The sequence below is a fragment of the Saimiri boliviensis genome, chromosome 15 (genome assembly GCF_048565385.1).
Source record: "Saimiri boliviensis isolate mSaiBol1 chromosome 15, mSaiBol1.pri, whole genome shotgun sequence".
In the NCBI taxonomy this organism is placed as follows: Eukaryota; Metazoa; Chordata; class Mammalia; order Primates; family Cebidae; genus Saimiri; species Saimiri boliviensis.
Genome location: NC_133463.1, coordinates 9827962 through 9838556, shown reverse-complemented (window position 1 = coordinate 9838556; position 10595 = coordinate 9827962). Strand labels below are relative to the sequence as shown.

Sequence of the window (10595 nt, the reverse complement as noted above, 5' to 3'; positions counted from 1 at the left end):
GCGCGAGGGGCGGGGACAGTGGCGGGCGGGGATCGGGGGCGGGCCGACGGGAGGCGGGGGCGGTGGCCTAACAGGCCGGGGGAGGCGGCGGTGGGCGCGACGTCGGCGGCGGCGGCGGCGGCGGCGGCGGCAGCTGCAAGTTGGGCTGCAGGGGCAGCGCATACACTACAATGGCTGCTGGAAAGAGGCGTAAGGAAACAATTTCCAGGCCCGCCGCGTCCAGCCCGAAATATGAGAAAAAAATTATTAGAAATTCCGCGGGCGGTGTAGAGGCGGCGGACGGGCCGGAGGGAGGATGTTAAAGCCCCGCGGTGAGTTCTCCGGGGGTCCGGGGCGGCGGCGAGGCGTTTAGCGGGAGAAATATCAGGGTTATTTAAATTATGGGACTAGCCGAGGGGGCAGAGGAGCAGCGGCGGCGGCAGGAGGAGGAAAAGTTTGTGCTACTCTCAGCCCCTGCTCAGGACCCCAGAGAGAAAAATAATAATAAAAAATAAAATAAAATAATTACGCGGGGCTGCGAGGACTCCCGAAGTCGCTTCTGACAGGGCAGGGGGCGATGCGGCTGGGGACCCGAAGGTGAGGTCGGTGGGAAAAAAAAAAACCCCTTTATTCAGGGTCTGGAAAGTTTGAAAAGTTTTCCTCCTCCTCCTCCTCCTCCTCTCTGGTGCTGTGAATATTGTGACAGCGGCAGCGGCAGCAGCGAGAGCGGAAGACATTAGAGACCCGAAAAATAAGGGAAAAATTAATATAAATTCAGTTTTGAGAGTAAACTCTCCGCATTTTCCACCAAAACATCCCGGGGGAAGGTCCCTTCCCAAAGGGCCTGGCGGAAACCCGCAGTCGGCAATATTTGGGGGGCACTTTGAGTGACTTGGGGTAACTTTGCCCCTTTTTCAAAAGAGGTTTTTCTTTTCTGGAGAAATGAATTTGTTTTTGCCCTTTCCTCAGGTGGGCAAGCCGGAGTCGGGGTGCGGGGTCTGCGGGGAGGTGTGAGCCTGGGGTGTGTGGCTGCGAGGGGGGGTAGGGGGAGGGGGTGCTAAATGAAAGCAGGAGATCGGCACAGAGCAGGGACAGCTTGTTGTCAGTATCATAAACAACCAAAATGGAGGGAGAACTCAGGCATATAACCAAATAAAAATTTTTAAAAAATCGCAAAAAATCCCTAAAAATCCGGGATGCTCCCCCTTTTCTCGCTAAAGGTAAAAGTATGTACCGCCTTTCCCCTGAAGTCCATTTTGACTTTGCAGGGACCAAGGAGTTAATATTTATTTATTTTTTAAAACTTTCGAAGGGCAAAAGCCTTTTATAACTCAACCGACAATGAGAAAACGTGAAAATCCGATGCAAGAGAAGCAGGGGGAGCGAGGGGGGAGGTGGTAGGGCAGAAACTGCTAAACTTATTGGTAATGTGGACTGATCTGAGATAAGATAAACACTATATTTGCTATTTTATAACTCTCTTTTAATGATCTTTGCGGGGTTTTTTTGGGTGGAAAAAAAGTGATGCCATTTTCTTAATAGAGTTAATATGTGTGATTGGAAGAAGAAACCTTTCCGGCTTTAGATTACATTTTCGTCGCATTTATGCTTCAGGTTTTGTTAGTGGCTCCCTCCTTTCTTTAAACTGGGCTCTGCAGAGGAGGGGTAGAGAGGTGATGGTGCTCAGAGAGGCTGGAGTGCAAAGCTGGAGTACCTTTTGGGGAGGGGTGTGGAGTTGCTTGGTTTCCCCCTTCCTGACACGTTTGCTTCACCTGTTTGTCCTTCCTAAAGAATGTTAAGCTGAGGTTTTCTGGTTTTATATATATAAAAGGATGATGTCTCTTGCATCACATTGATGTTAATGGGAAAGTGCTGCTGATGTTGGTTCCACGTGGGATATGGGACAGAGCAGGGCATTTTAAAGGGATAGCTTCTCTTTTCTTATGGTTTTCATCACTTACACAGAATCACTGTCTGAGGACCAAAAGCAGAGGTGCTGGGTGGGTGTGGTGATGGAAGAGCCTTCACTTTCTGTTACTCCAGTGCACCCACCCATAAGAGTGATGGAGGGGCAGGAGGGATAAACAGCCTCAACCGAAGATGGATATGTGTGTAGTTTGTATCCAAGCTGTTCTTTTGTGTAACAAGCCTTCCCAGGAACTTTTCATGTTACATTGCTTTGCTTTGGAAGCTGATTTTGGAAGGAATTGTGGAAAAATGGAAATAGTTTAAGGTGTGTGGTGTAATGGTATAGCATTATTGAACAGTTATGAATTCTGTGCAGTGAGATCAAAGAGCTGTGTATGCCCATAATGTGATTTTACAGCCATTTTGTGAAAGCTGTAAAATACCTGATATTCAATTTGGCTTAAGGTACATTGAGGACTTCTGGTTGAAAATTACAGAGTGGTGAAGATTCTTTAAAACTGTAAGCAGTAGGCATTTCTTTAGGGGAAAAGCGCACACACCAACACCATGGAAAAGTTTACATACCCATTTTTAAAGCCCATCCTGTACATGGGGTGTAACTTTGCGCCTTTGAAGTGAAAAGATTTTTTAAATCCTGATACCTATGAGTTTTCATCTTCTGAATTGGATTTATTTGTGTTATTTAACAAAAAATGTTTACTGACCATAAACTACCATCGGCTCTTATGTTTTAGATTTCCACCATATTTCCAAAATTCAAATTATGTAAATTGTTAGCTGTACTATAATGGGAATTAAGGTTAATCTTCAGTAGAAATTACTTGTGTTCCATTTTCTACAGGTATATGGAGTTTCTCAAATAAATCCCTATTTCCTCCTGTTTTTATGATTTATAGACATGGATTAAAATTAGAGCTGAATATTTAGGCTTTTTATATAGAATGTTTTTTCTTGCCATACTATATAAACAAGTTATTATTTTTGTAATCTATTGTATGTTAACTTGTGTTTACAACTGAATTATTCCAACTTTCTGTAAACACCTCCATAACAACATCACATTGGTAATGTGTTTGAGTACATCATCTTGTGGTTTCTGATTTTGGAAGCAGTTACAGCTTTCTAAGAACTCATTAAAAAATTAATCCCATCACCCACAGTTAAATCAAAATTGATTGGAAAGGGATTAAGCTATCAATAGAGAAGGGAAACTCCCCCCTGCCTGGTGATCTTCTGTCCAGAGGTTTTGGATTGCCATTAATACTTACAAAGCCTTTTCAGTTTATCTTACGTTTTCATTGTATTTTGGCTCAAGACACTTACATTGACTATAAGTAGTCAGAATTATGCTGTGCATTTAAAGTAAATGAGACTTAGATCTTGAATAATTGCCACTTTGACAAACCAGATACTAATATCAATAAATTCAATCTCTATTTAAAAACTGAAGGAATTCAAGTTATATTAGATCATCATGTTATTCAGGTTGTGAGACACTTTAAGTTTAATGATTGTTTTATTGTCAATCTAAACAAAAGTGATGGTATTGTGATTTTTTTTCTTCCTTTCATACAGGGTGGTGTAAAACTTTCTTCATGTTTGTGTTTTATGCAACTAGCTACTTTGTCTAATTTAGAAAATGCACTCAAGAGTGTACAAATCCAAAATCTGTAATCCCTTAGAGAGTCTTATGTAGATGGGGCACAGCACAATATTTAATTTAAATTGATTATACTGAGCTTTTTTGATGCCTTAGAAATAGAACTTGTTGAACATCTTTTTCTGAGGCTGCTATTACATTATACAAATATACCGAAATAATGTGATGATATTGTGTACTCAAAATCTTTATTTCAGTTGGAATCAGAGAAACCTCAGAGATTGATAGCCTTATTTAAAAGTTATATGTCTGATTTTGCTACTTGAAATTCTATAAAGAAGTCAGATGCTGTGGAAGATTTATAAGTGTGGGCTAATATTGACACATTCTATATCTGTGTATTATTACCAAAATATTTTAGTAAATAGTAAATAGACATTTACAGCTAAATAAATTAGTGAATTTGCTTTTATCAATGTGGTTTTAAAATTTGAGGGGTATTATTTGGGTTTTAATATCATGCACAGGTGGGGGTTATTCCTTCATTTTTAATGTAATCCTGGTTGTCACTATGTACATTATGGTTTGGTATTCTTCAAATTTTCCTTTCTAAGGATTAAATTTGTTGTTTCCTAAATTAAATGTAATGCTCCTGTCTTAAGTGAGATTTGAAAAGCCAGATAACTAAAACATATATCTATAGCTATCTTTGAAGTTTTGTTTCAGTAATCATTTGCCTCTTGAGCTGTGTAGTCAAAATGATAATTTAATCTAAGAATGTTTTAATATTTTTTTCTTTAGAATTCTGTTCTTTGGAAAATTAAGATATGTAAAAATTTATCAGTTACACACACCCCCAAGGAAAAAAAAGTTTTACAGAAGAAATTTACTTACATTTCTTGGAATACATATTCTTTTTGGTGTGTTTACAAGTGTATAAGAAATAAATACTAATTTTTCTCTTTATATTGATAACATCTTAGATTCCTTAATTATTTGAGTAAAGAAAGAGTTTCAGAAGGAGAAAACTGAATCTGTTCAACAAAATCCAAGGTAGTGAATATGATCAAGATAAAAGGGCTATAAATCATCCCTTGAGCCATTTTTAAATATCTTGAGAACCTGATAAACACTTTTTCTGAAACACTGAATACTTTGAAAGTATATCAGTCACTTCTGAAAAACAAAGGTGAACCTTTAGTTTCTTTAATTTTAGCAGGAATTAATGTAGGCAGCATATTTAACCAATTAGTGTTTAGATAGTCATGGAAAAGTATTTACAAATAAGTAAAATATGAGGGCAGGGTAAATTGGATTGATTAGCTGTAAAGTTAACCTTATTTTAGAATTCATGCATGGGAATTATTTTGTATTTTACTATAAGAATACTTTGGAGGTAACTAATTTTTGCTTTTTTGTATTTATTTTATTGCCTAAGTTTTTTGAAATGCTCAAACCTGAAATCCACTGTTACTACTTTTCATTTATGTTAGGTTAATTTTTATATCCTATTTGCAAATTTCATTGTAAAATATCATTTGAGAAATTAAATTAAGATTTTTAGATTATAACCTTTTATAAAAAGTATTGAGCTATTAACATTTGAAGTTACGAGAAATGTATGTGTATGAAAGCCTAGTAGAAATTAATACAGGGACATAATTTGATTTTGACTTTTAAATTGATTAGCCTGCTGCCCAGAGGTTTGCATTCTACTCAGTGTTTATAGCTGTCCCTGCCTCCTCTTGACAGGATGGTATTGACAAGGGTATGGTGATATGGCACTCCCAAGGGCATTTGGGCATTTTTGTTTTCTGATTTTGCATAGCTATTGGTGTTTGTTGTTAAGAATTTTGCTCTTTTTAAAAAAAATGCTCATCAGAACATTAAAAAACATGATGAAACAGAAATATCTTGTTTTTTAAAAAAGGTGGTGTGATATTGCATTAAAATTGTTAGTATTTAAAAGTCCCTGGATGTCTTGTAAACAGAGTTACTACAGGATCATGGTATTAAAACTAACCACAGTGTATTTTGGGAATTTGAGATGACTACCTAAAAAAATGTGTGTGTAGGTGTAGAATGAATGAACTTATGCAGTTATGTCCCAGGTTAATAGGACAAGAAATTTTCTTAAAATATTTCCTTGCATTTAAAAGTGAAATCTTCTTATTCTAAAAACATAGAAAACCTAGCAAGGTGAAGATGTTAGGAAGCAAATATTTTTTTTGATGCCTTTTAAAAATAAGAATTTTAAACAATGAAAGCATATAACAATAAGTATGGACTAAAATGTCCAAATTTCATGGCAAAGAATTTAGTAGTTAAGGATTTCAGAGTAAAATAACAGTTGTGGTACATTAAAAATTCATCTTATGTGAATAAATAATAACCAGTTACAAGGCAAAGTTGTAATTTTGCTTTAAAAATTAGGAGGATAATTGGAGAGATCTACTAGAGAATATTTTTAATACAAATTGCTGGTTTCATAATGACCTTTTTTTAAAATAGATCCCCAAAGCCTGCCTTCCTTATCTTCTTAGATTTGAATTAAACTAAATTAAATTCTAAGAATAATTTGTAATGGTTATTTAGAATTTTTTAAATAAGAAAAATTACTTTCTGCTATATTTATAAAAGATTTTAAAGATTATTTTAAATGTGTATCTTCGTGAAGTGTCCTGAGAATGTTAGAAATTATTGAAAATCATTTTCTTCATTGTTCATCAGAAAGCTTAAAACTTTAAGTTAATGAAATAAATTTTAAAACCTCAGTCTAAGAATAGTTTGCTTTATGGACTTTTTTAGAGCAATTTAAATAATTTCTTACAGATTTAGTCACATTGCAAAAGCTTTTCACAAGATAATGATAACATTTCACCAACAAAGCTCTTAATTTCTGGAACATTTTTAGGTCTATGCTGCCGATTAAAGGAATTTTTTCTTTCCCATTTATTAATTAGCAATTTCTTTTCTGAAAGAGAATCTAAACTTTTGGTATTATCTTCTGGGATAGAAGTTGCCTTTAGTATTAGAAAATATTTTGAGAGTGAAGGGGACATCTTTTCTTAAAAGGTGACAGAATCCTTTAAAGATTGTGAAGGATGTGCCATTAGAGAGTCTCGAACTCTTTTAAGAATGAGAGCCTCATTTTAGCCTTTCAGTCATTAAATATTTGAATTATTATTGCAAACCAGTGTTGGAATTACACATATTACATTTTATTATTTCTTATCTTGTTGTTTCTGAATATGATAATATTCTCAGAATAAGTGCTACAGGTAAAGGGCTGCCATCTCAGTTTTTTAAAAATATATCTCTTTAACCAATGGTTAGACATTAGAGCCCTTTAACTTTAAAATACATTTTTGGAGACTGTTAAACTAGAAATCAATTAGCAAATGAGGAATTTAGCCCCTTTGGGTCAAAGGCAAAATTGTAAAGTGCCATAATCAGTTTTATTCCTTTGAAGATACATTAGCAAATATTTACTTAATTTTTCTTGATCATGAGAATTTTAAGAAATTGAACCTGGAAACTTCAGATAGTTCAAGTGTACAGGTTCAAAATAGCACTGGTTGAATTTTAGTCTGCTAGATTTTCTCAGTAACTTGTTTTTTTCTTGTATTGCCTTAATGCTGGAATTACATAGAGCTCACATCATTTTTCATCATACCCTAAAACAGTTATAATAAGTAGGTTTTATTTTTTATCAACTTTGGGCAATAAAGGGAAAATGCTGTTTTATTATATATGTGCACTTTCCTTTTCTTAAGCTATTTTCTGTATTTCCTAAACATAATTTATTTAAGTATTGCATTCCATTGTAGAGAAATTAGCTCCATTATTCTATGTCATACATTTGTAACTTATGGAACAATTGTCACTTTACGTATTTGGATTGTTATGACCTTATAACCTATTATAACCTTAAAAACAAATTAATATGACCAGCATATCCGATTACAAGCTACACCTCAAACATGAATTTACTTCCCTTACACCTTTAAAATTGTTTCTAAATTAATCTGAGAAAATGTTCTTCATGTGTTTTGCTGCTTTATTATTGACTGAGGTAATTTAATTGTATAAATTTCAATCTAGATTTTTCTCTTCTAATCTTAGTAGCATATTTGAAGATTACTATTCAATTTCATAGGATTTTAGCAATAGATGTATAATGAAAAGGGTTAATTATACCAAGAGTGGTGAAAGCAGCCCTGCTAGTTATTTGGAAGATTTTTAAACGTTTCAAAGAAGGAAAGTGTCTGTGATGATTAGGCACACAAAACAGGAGTTAGTGACATTTTATGTTTTTCTTTATCTTGCTTCATAAAATCTGAGCATTCTCAGGGCTACTGTCATGCCAACAAATAATTGATTTAACTATGCTCTATGTAAAGCACATTTATCAGGTCTGGTTTTTAATGTAATTTGCTCAGTTTATTTTTAAGAAAAAGGTATAAGACATACTTTTCAGCAATAACTTGGTATATATTACACTTTGAAAGATGCTTTTTGTAAAATATCTTGTCGTATTTGCTTACCCAAATCAAATGAAAGTAAACTATCAAGTAATAGGCTTAATTAGACATAGAATGAAAGCTTTATTTAACTGAATAATTTGATTTACTGCTGAAATACACATTTGAATTGTAATAGTTGTTTTTGTATCTGAATCTATTTTTTATGCCTAGAAGTTTATAAATAAAGTGAATACATATAAAAGTCTGTAGAAGTTTTTAAGCATCTAGCCTTTAACAGTTAATAAAACTATTTTTTTCAAATATATGGTCAAAATTACTTAGATCATGATATATTCAATTATTTTCATTATTTTTCAAAGAAAAGTAGTGACAAATAGGTTAGTACTTGGTTGAATGTCTGTTGTATTTAAATTCTTAATTATCAAGCATTTAATACTTTTAATGGTATTTCAGTTTTTTAAAGTACTGTTTACAGATGTTTATCTTAAAAACCCTTCTTTTTAAAAAGTATACTCTAATGTCTGTATCTCCTATCTCACACAATTGCTATTGAGAGATTACTGGTAGTCAGTTATTTTAAAACTCTGCTTCTGTAGCTACTTTTATTTAATATGTTCTCAATCATGTTTTTCTTAAATTCTTATCTGGGAGCACTTATACTCATAGCCTGGGTTATCTTTTAAATGTATACTAGAGATACAGTTGTTCTGATTAAACATTGGCTCTGATGTGGTGCTTGAATTTAATCATTCTCAGTTCACCTTTTATCTTGTCAGTGCAGGAAAGGTAGAGAGAGCAGTTTGTTGTGAGAGAAGTGCAATTGATCACATTCAGAGGCTGACTCACAGTAGCCTTTCTGCAATGCGTGATACATCTTCCAGAATTAAAAGGAATTTCTTAATGAAAACCAAAATGCCCGTGTGTCTAAACAGTTTTGTCCTAATCAAATTTCAGGCACACTTGTGTGCTTCCATTGGCCCTTCCAAGTGTTCTTGCTGTTTGCATATGTTTGGTTCTCAGTGCTGCCACCCCGTGTATGGCAGTGCCTTTACTACGTGCACTAGTTTTCTGTGCTTTTTAAACGCAAGCAATAACATCCAAAACCACTTCTGGAAAATGAGCATATGTATTAAAATTAATATAAAAGGCATTGTGGTATACTCTGCTTCTGTGTTTAATGCTGTACAAAATCTAGAATTTTTTTTTAAGTTTCACAGTTAAGAAGTGTGGTCTTCAACTGCTAAATAAGAAATTCAGAAAATGTTAAAGATAAGCAACTTTATCTGTTTCATCCATCATTTCGTTGAAATAAAGTAGAATTAGACTAGTATTTTAAATCTGGCTTGATATTGATCAAATAAGAAAGCAGAGGTTCTGATTTTTTAAAGACGAGATGTTACAAGATTTTTTTATTTAGCCAAGTTTTAGTTGGAAGTTTTTCCTAGTAAAAACAAAACAAAAAATGAGCACAAAAAGAAACTGTCTATGTTTAAAAGAAAAAGAAACTTAACTTGATTGGTTGAATTATTCCCGGAATCATTAGCCAACATGTCTTTTAAATTATAACACCCAAAATATTTTGAGTATTATTACTATGCTTCAGTCATAAAATACTTTGGCTACCTATCAGTCTTTGCTTTTACCTATATTACCTCATTTAGTTTTCATAGCAATCTCAGGAGATAGGAAATGCAGGGATTATGTGTATGTAAGGAGCAATAACAATGTTAGAAATTGGAATTCTGTTATTTTTTATAAGTAAATCTTCAGAGTGGACAGACCTGTAGCAGCTAATTATTATATGTTAATTGGGTAACATAAACCTAAATCATGTCCATATTGAAGTTAATATATTTAAGAAAAAGTGCATTCTTAAACAATGAAAATTCCAGGCATAGGGTTGACAGAGTAATTCAAGTTAGAAAATGCTAAATGTCAACTTATCTTTAAGCTATACATAAGGAGTTGGGGAAATTTATCAACTCACTAAGCTAAAGGAGGTTTTTCTAAAATATAAGCATAAACTTTGTCTTATAATAAGGATCTTAAATAGGTAGTTTTATTAATTTTTGCCAAAAGCTGTTTGATTTCAGAATAATGAATAAACATTTTTTCCCAAATTTTTGAATGGTCTTAGTTCAATAAACAATGTAATTCTACATGATGACAATTTAAAATACTGCTTAGCTTGGTTAGTTTTAGATGTTGGGCCTCCAAGCTAGAAATACCACTGGTGATCTTTCCACCCAGGAGAGTTAAAAGAATTTAACACAGTATATGGTATTATCCCAATTACTATAAAATTCCAAGTTTAACATCTCCATTTTGTTAGTCATGTAATTATCTCCATGGGTTTGGGGGAGTTGGGGGTTTCTCTCTTTCTTCCTTTGCATCTCCCCTACAATAAACACATAAATATTCCTTAAATTTGTTGTAAAATGAAAACATAATTAACATGGGAAATGTGGCTAAATGTTGAATCCAGAAGGAAAGAAAAAAAATTAAAATTTCTCTGCTTTTATGCCTTTGGGTGATGAGATAATGCATGAGGAGATCTCAGAGCATTATATTTTAAAATGCTAAATTAATGGTACAGACAG

General features: G+C 33.9%; 1 protein-coding gene across 3 annotated transcripts in view; it reads left to right on the top strand.

Annotated features, from left to right (window-relative positions):
- Positions 1-130: 130 nt before the first annotated feature.
- Positions 131-10595, top strand: part of PLAG1 (PLAG1 zinc finger) — a 50432-nt gene continuing 39967 nt past the window's right edge. For all 3 annotated transcript variants that reach the window (XM_010346031.3, XM_003935504.4, XM_003935503.4), the window contains exon 1: positions 131-311. The gene's annotated coding sequence lies outside the window, so the exon portion shown is untranslated. The remainder of the gene's footprint in view (positions 312-10595) is intronic.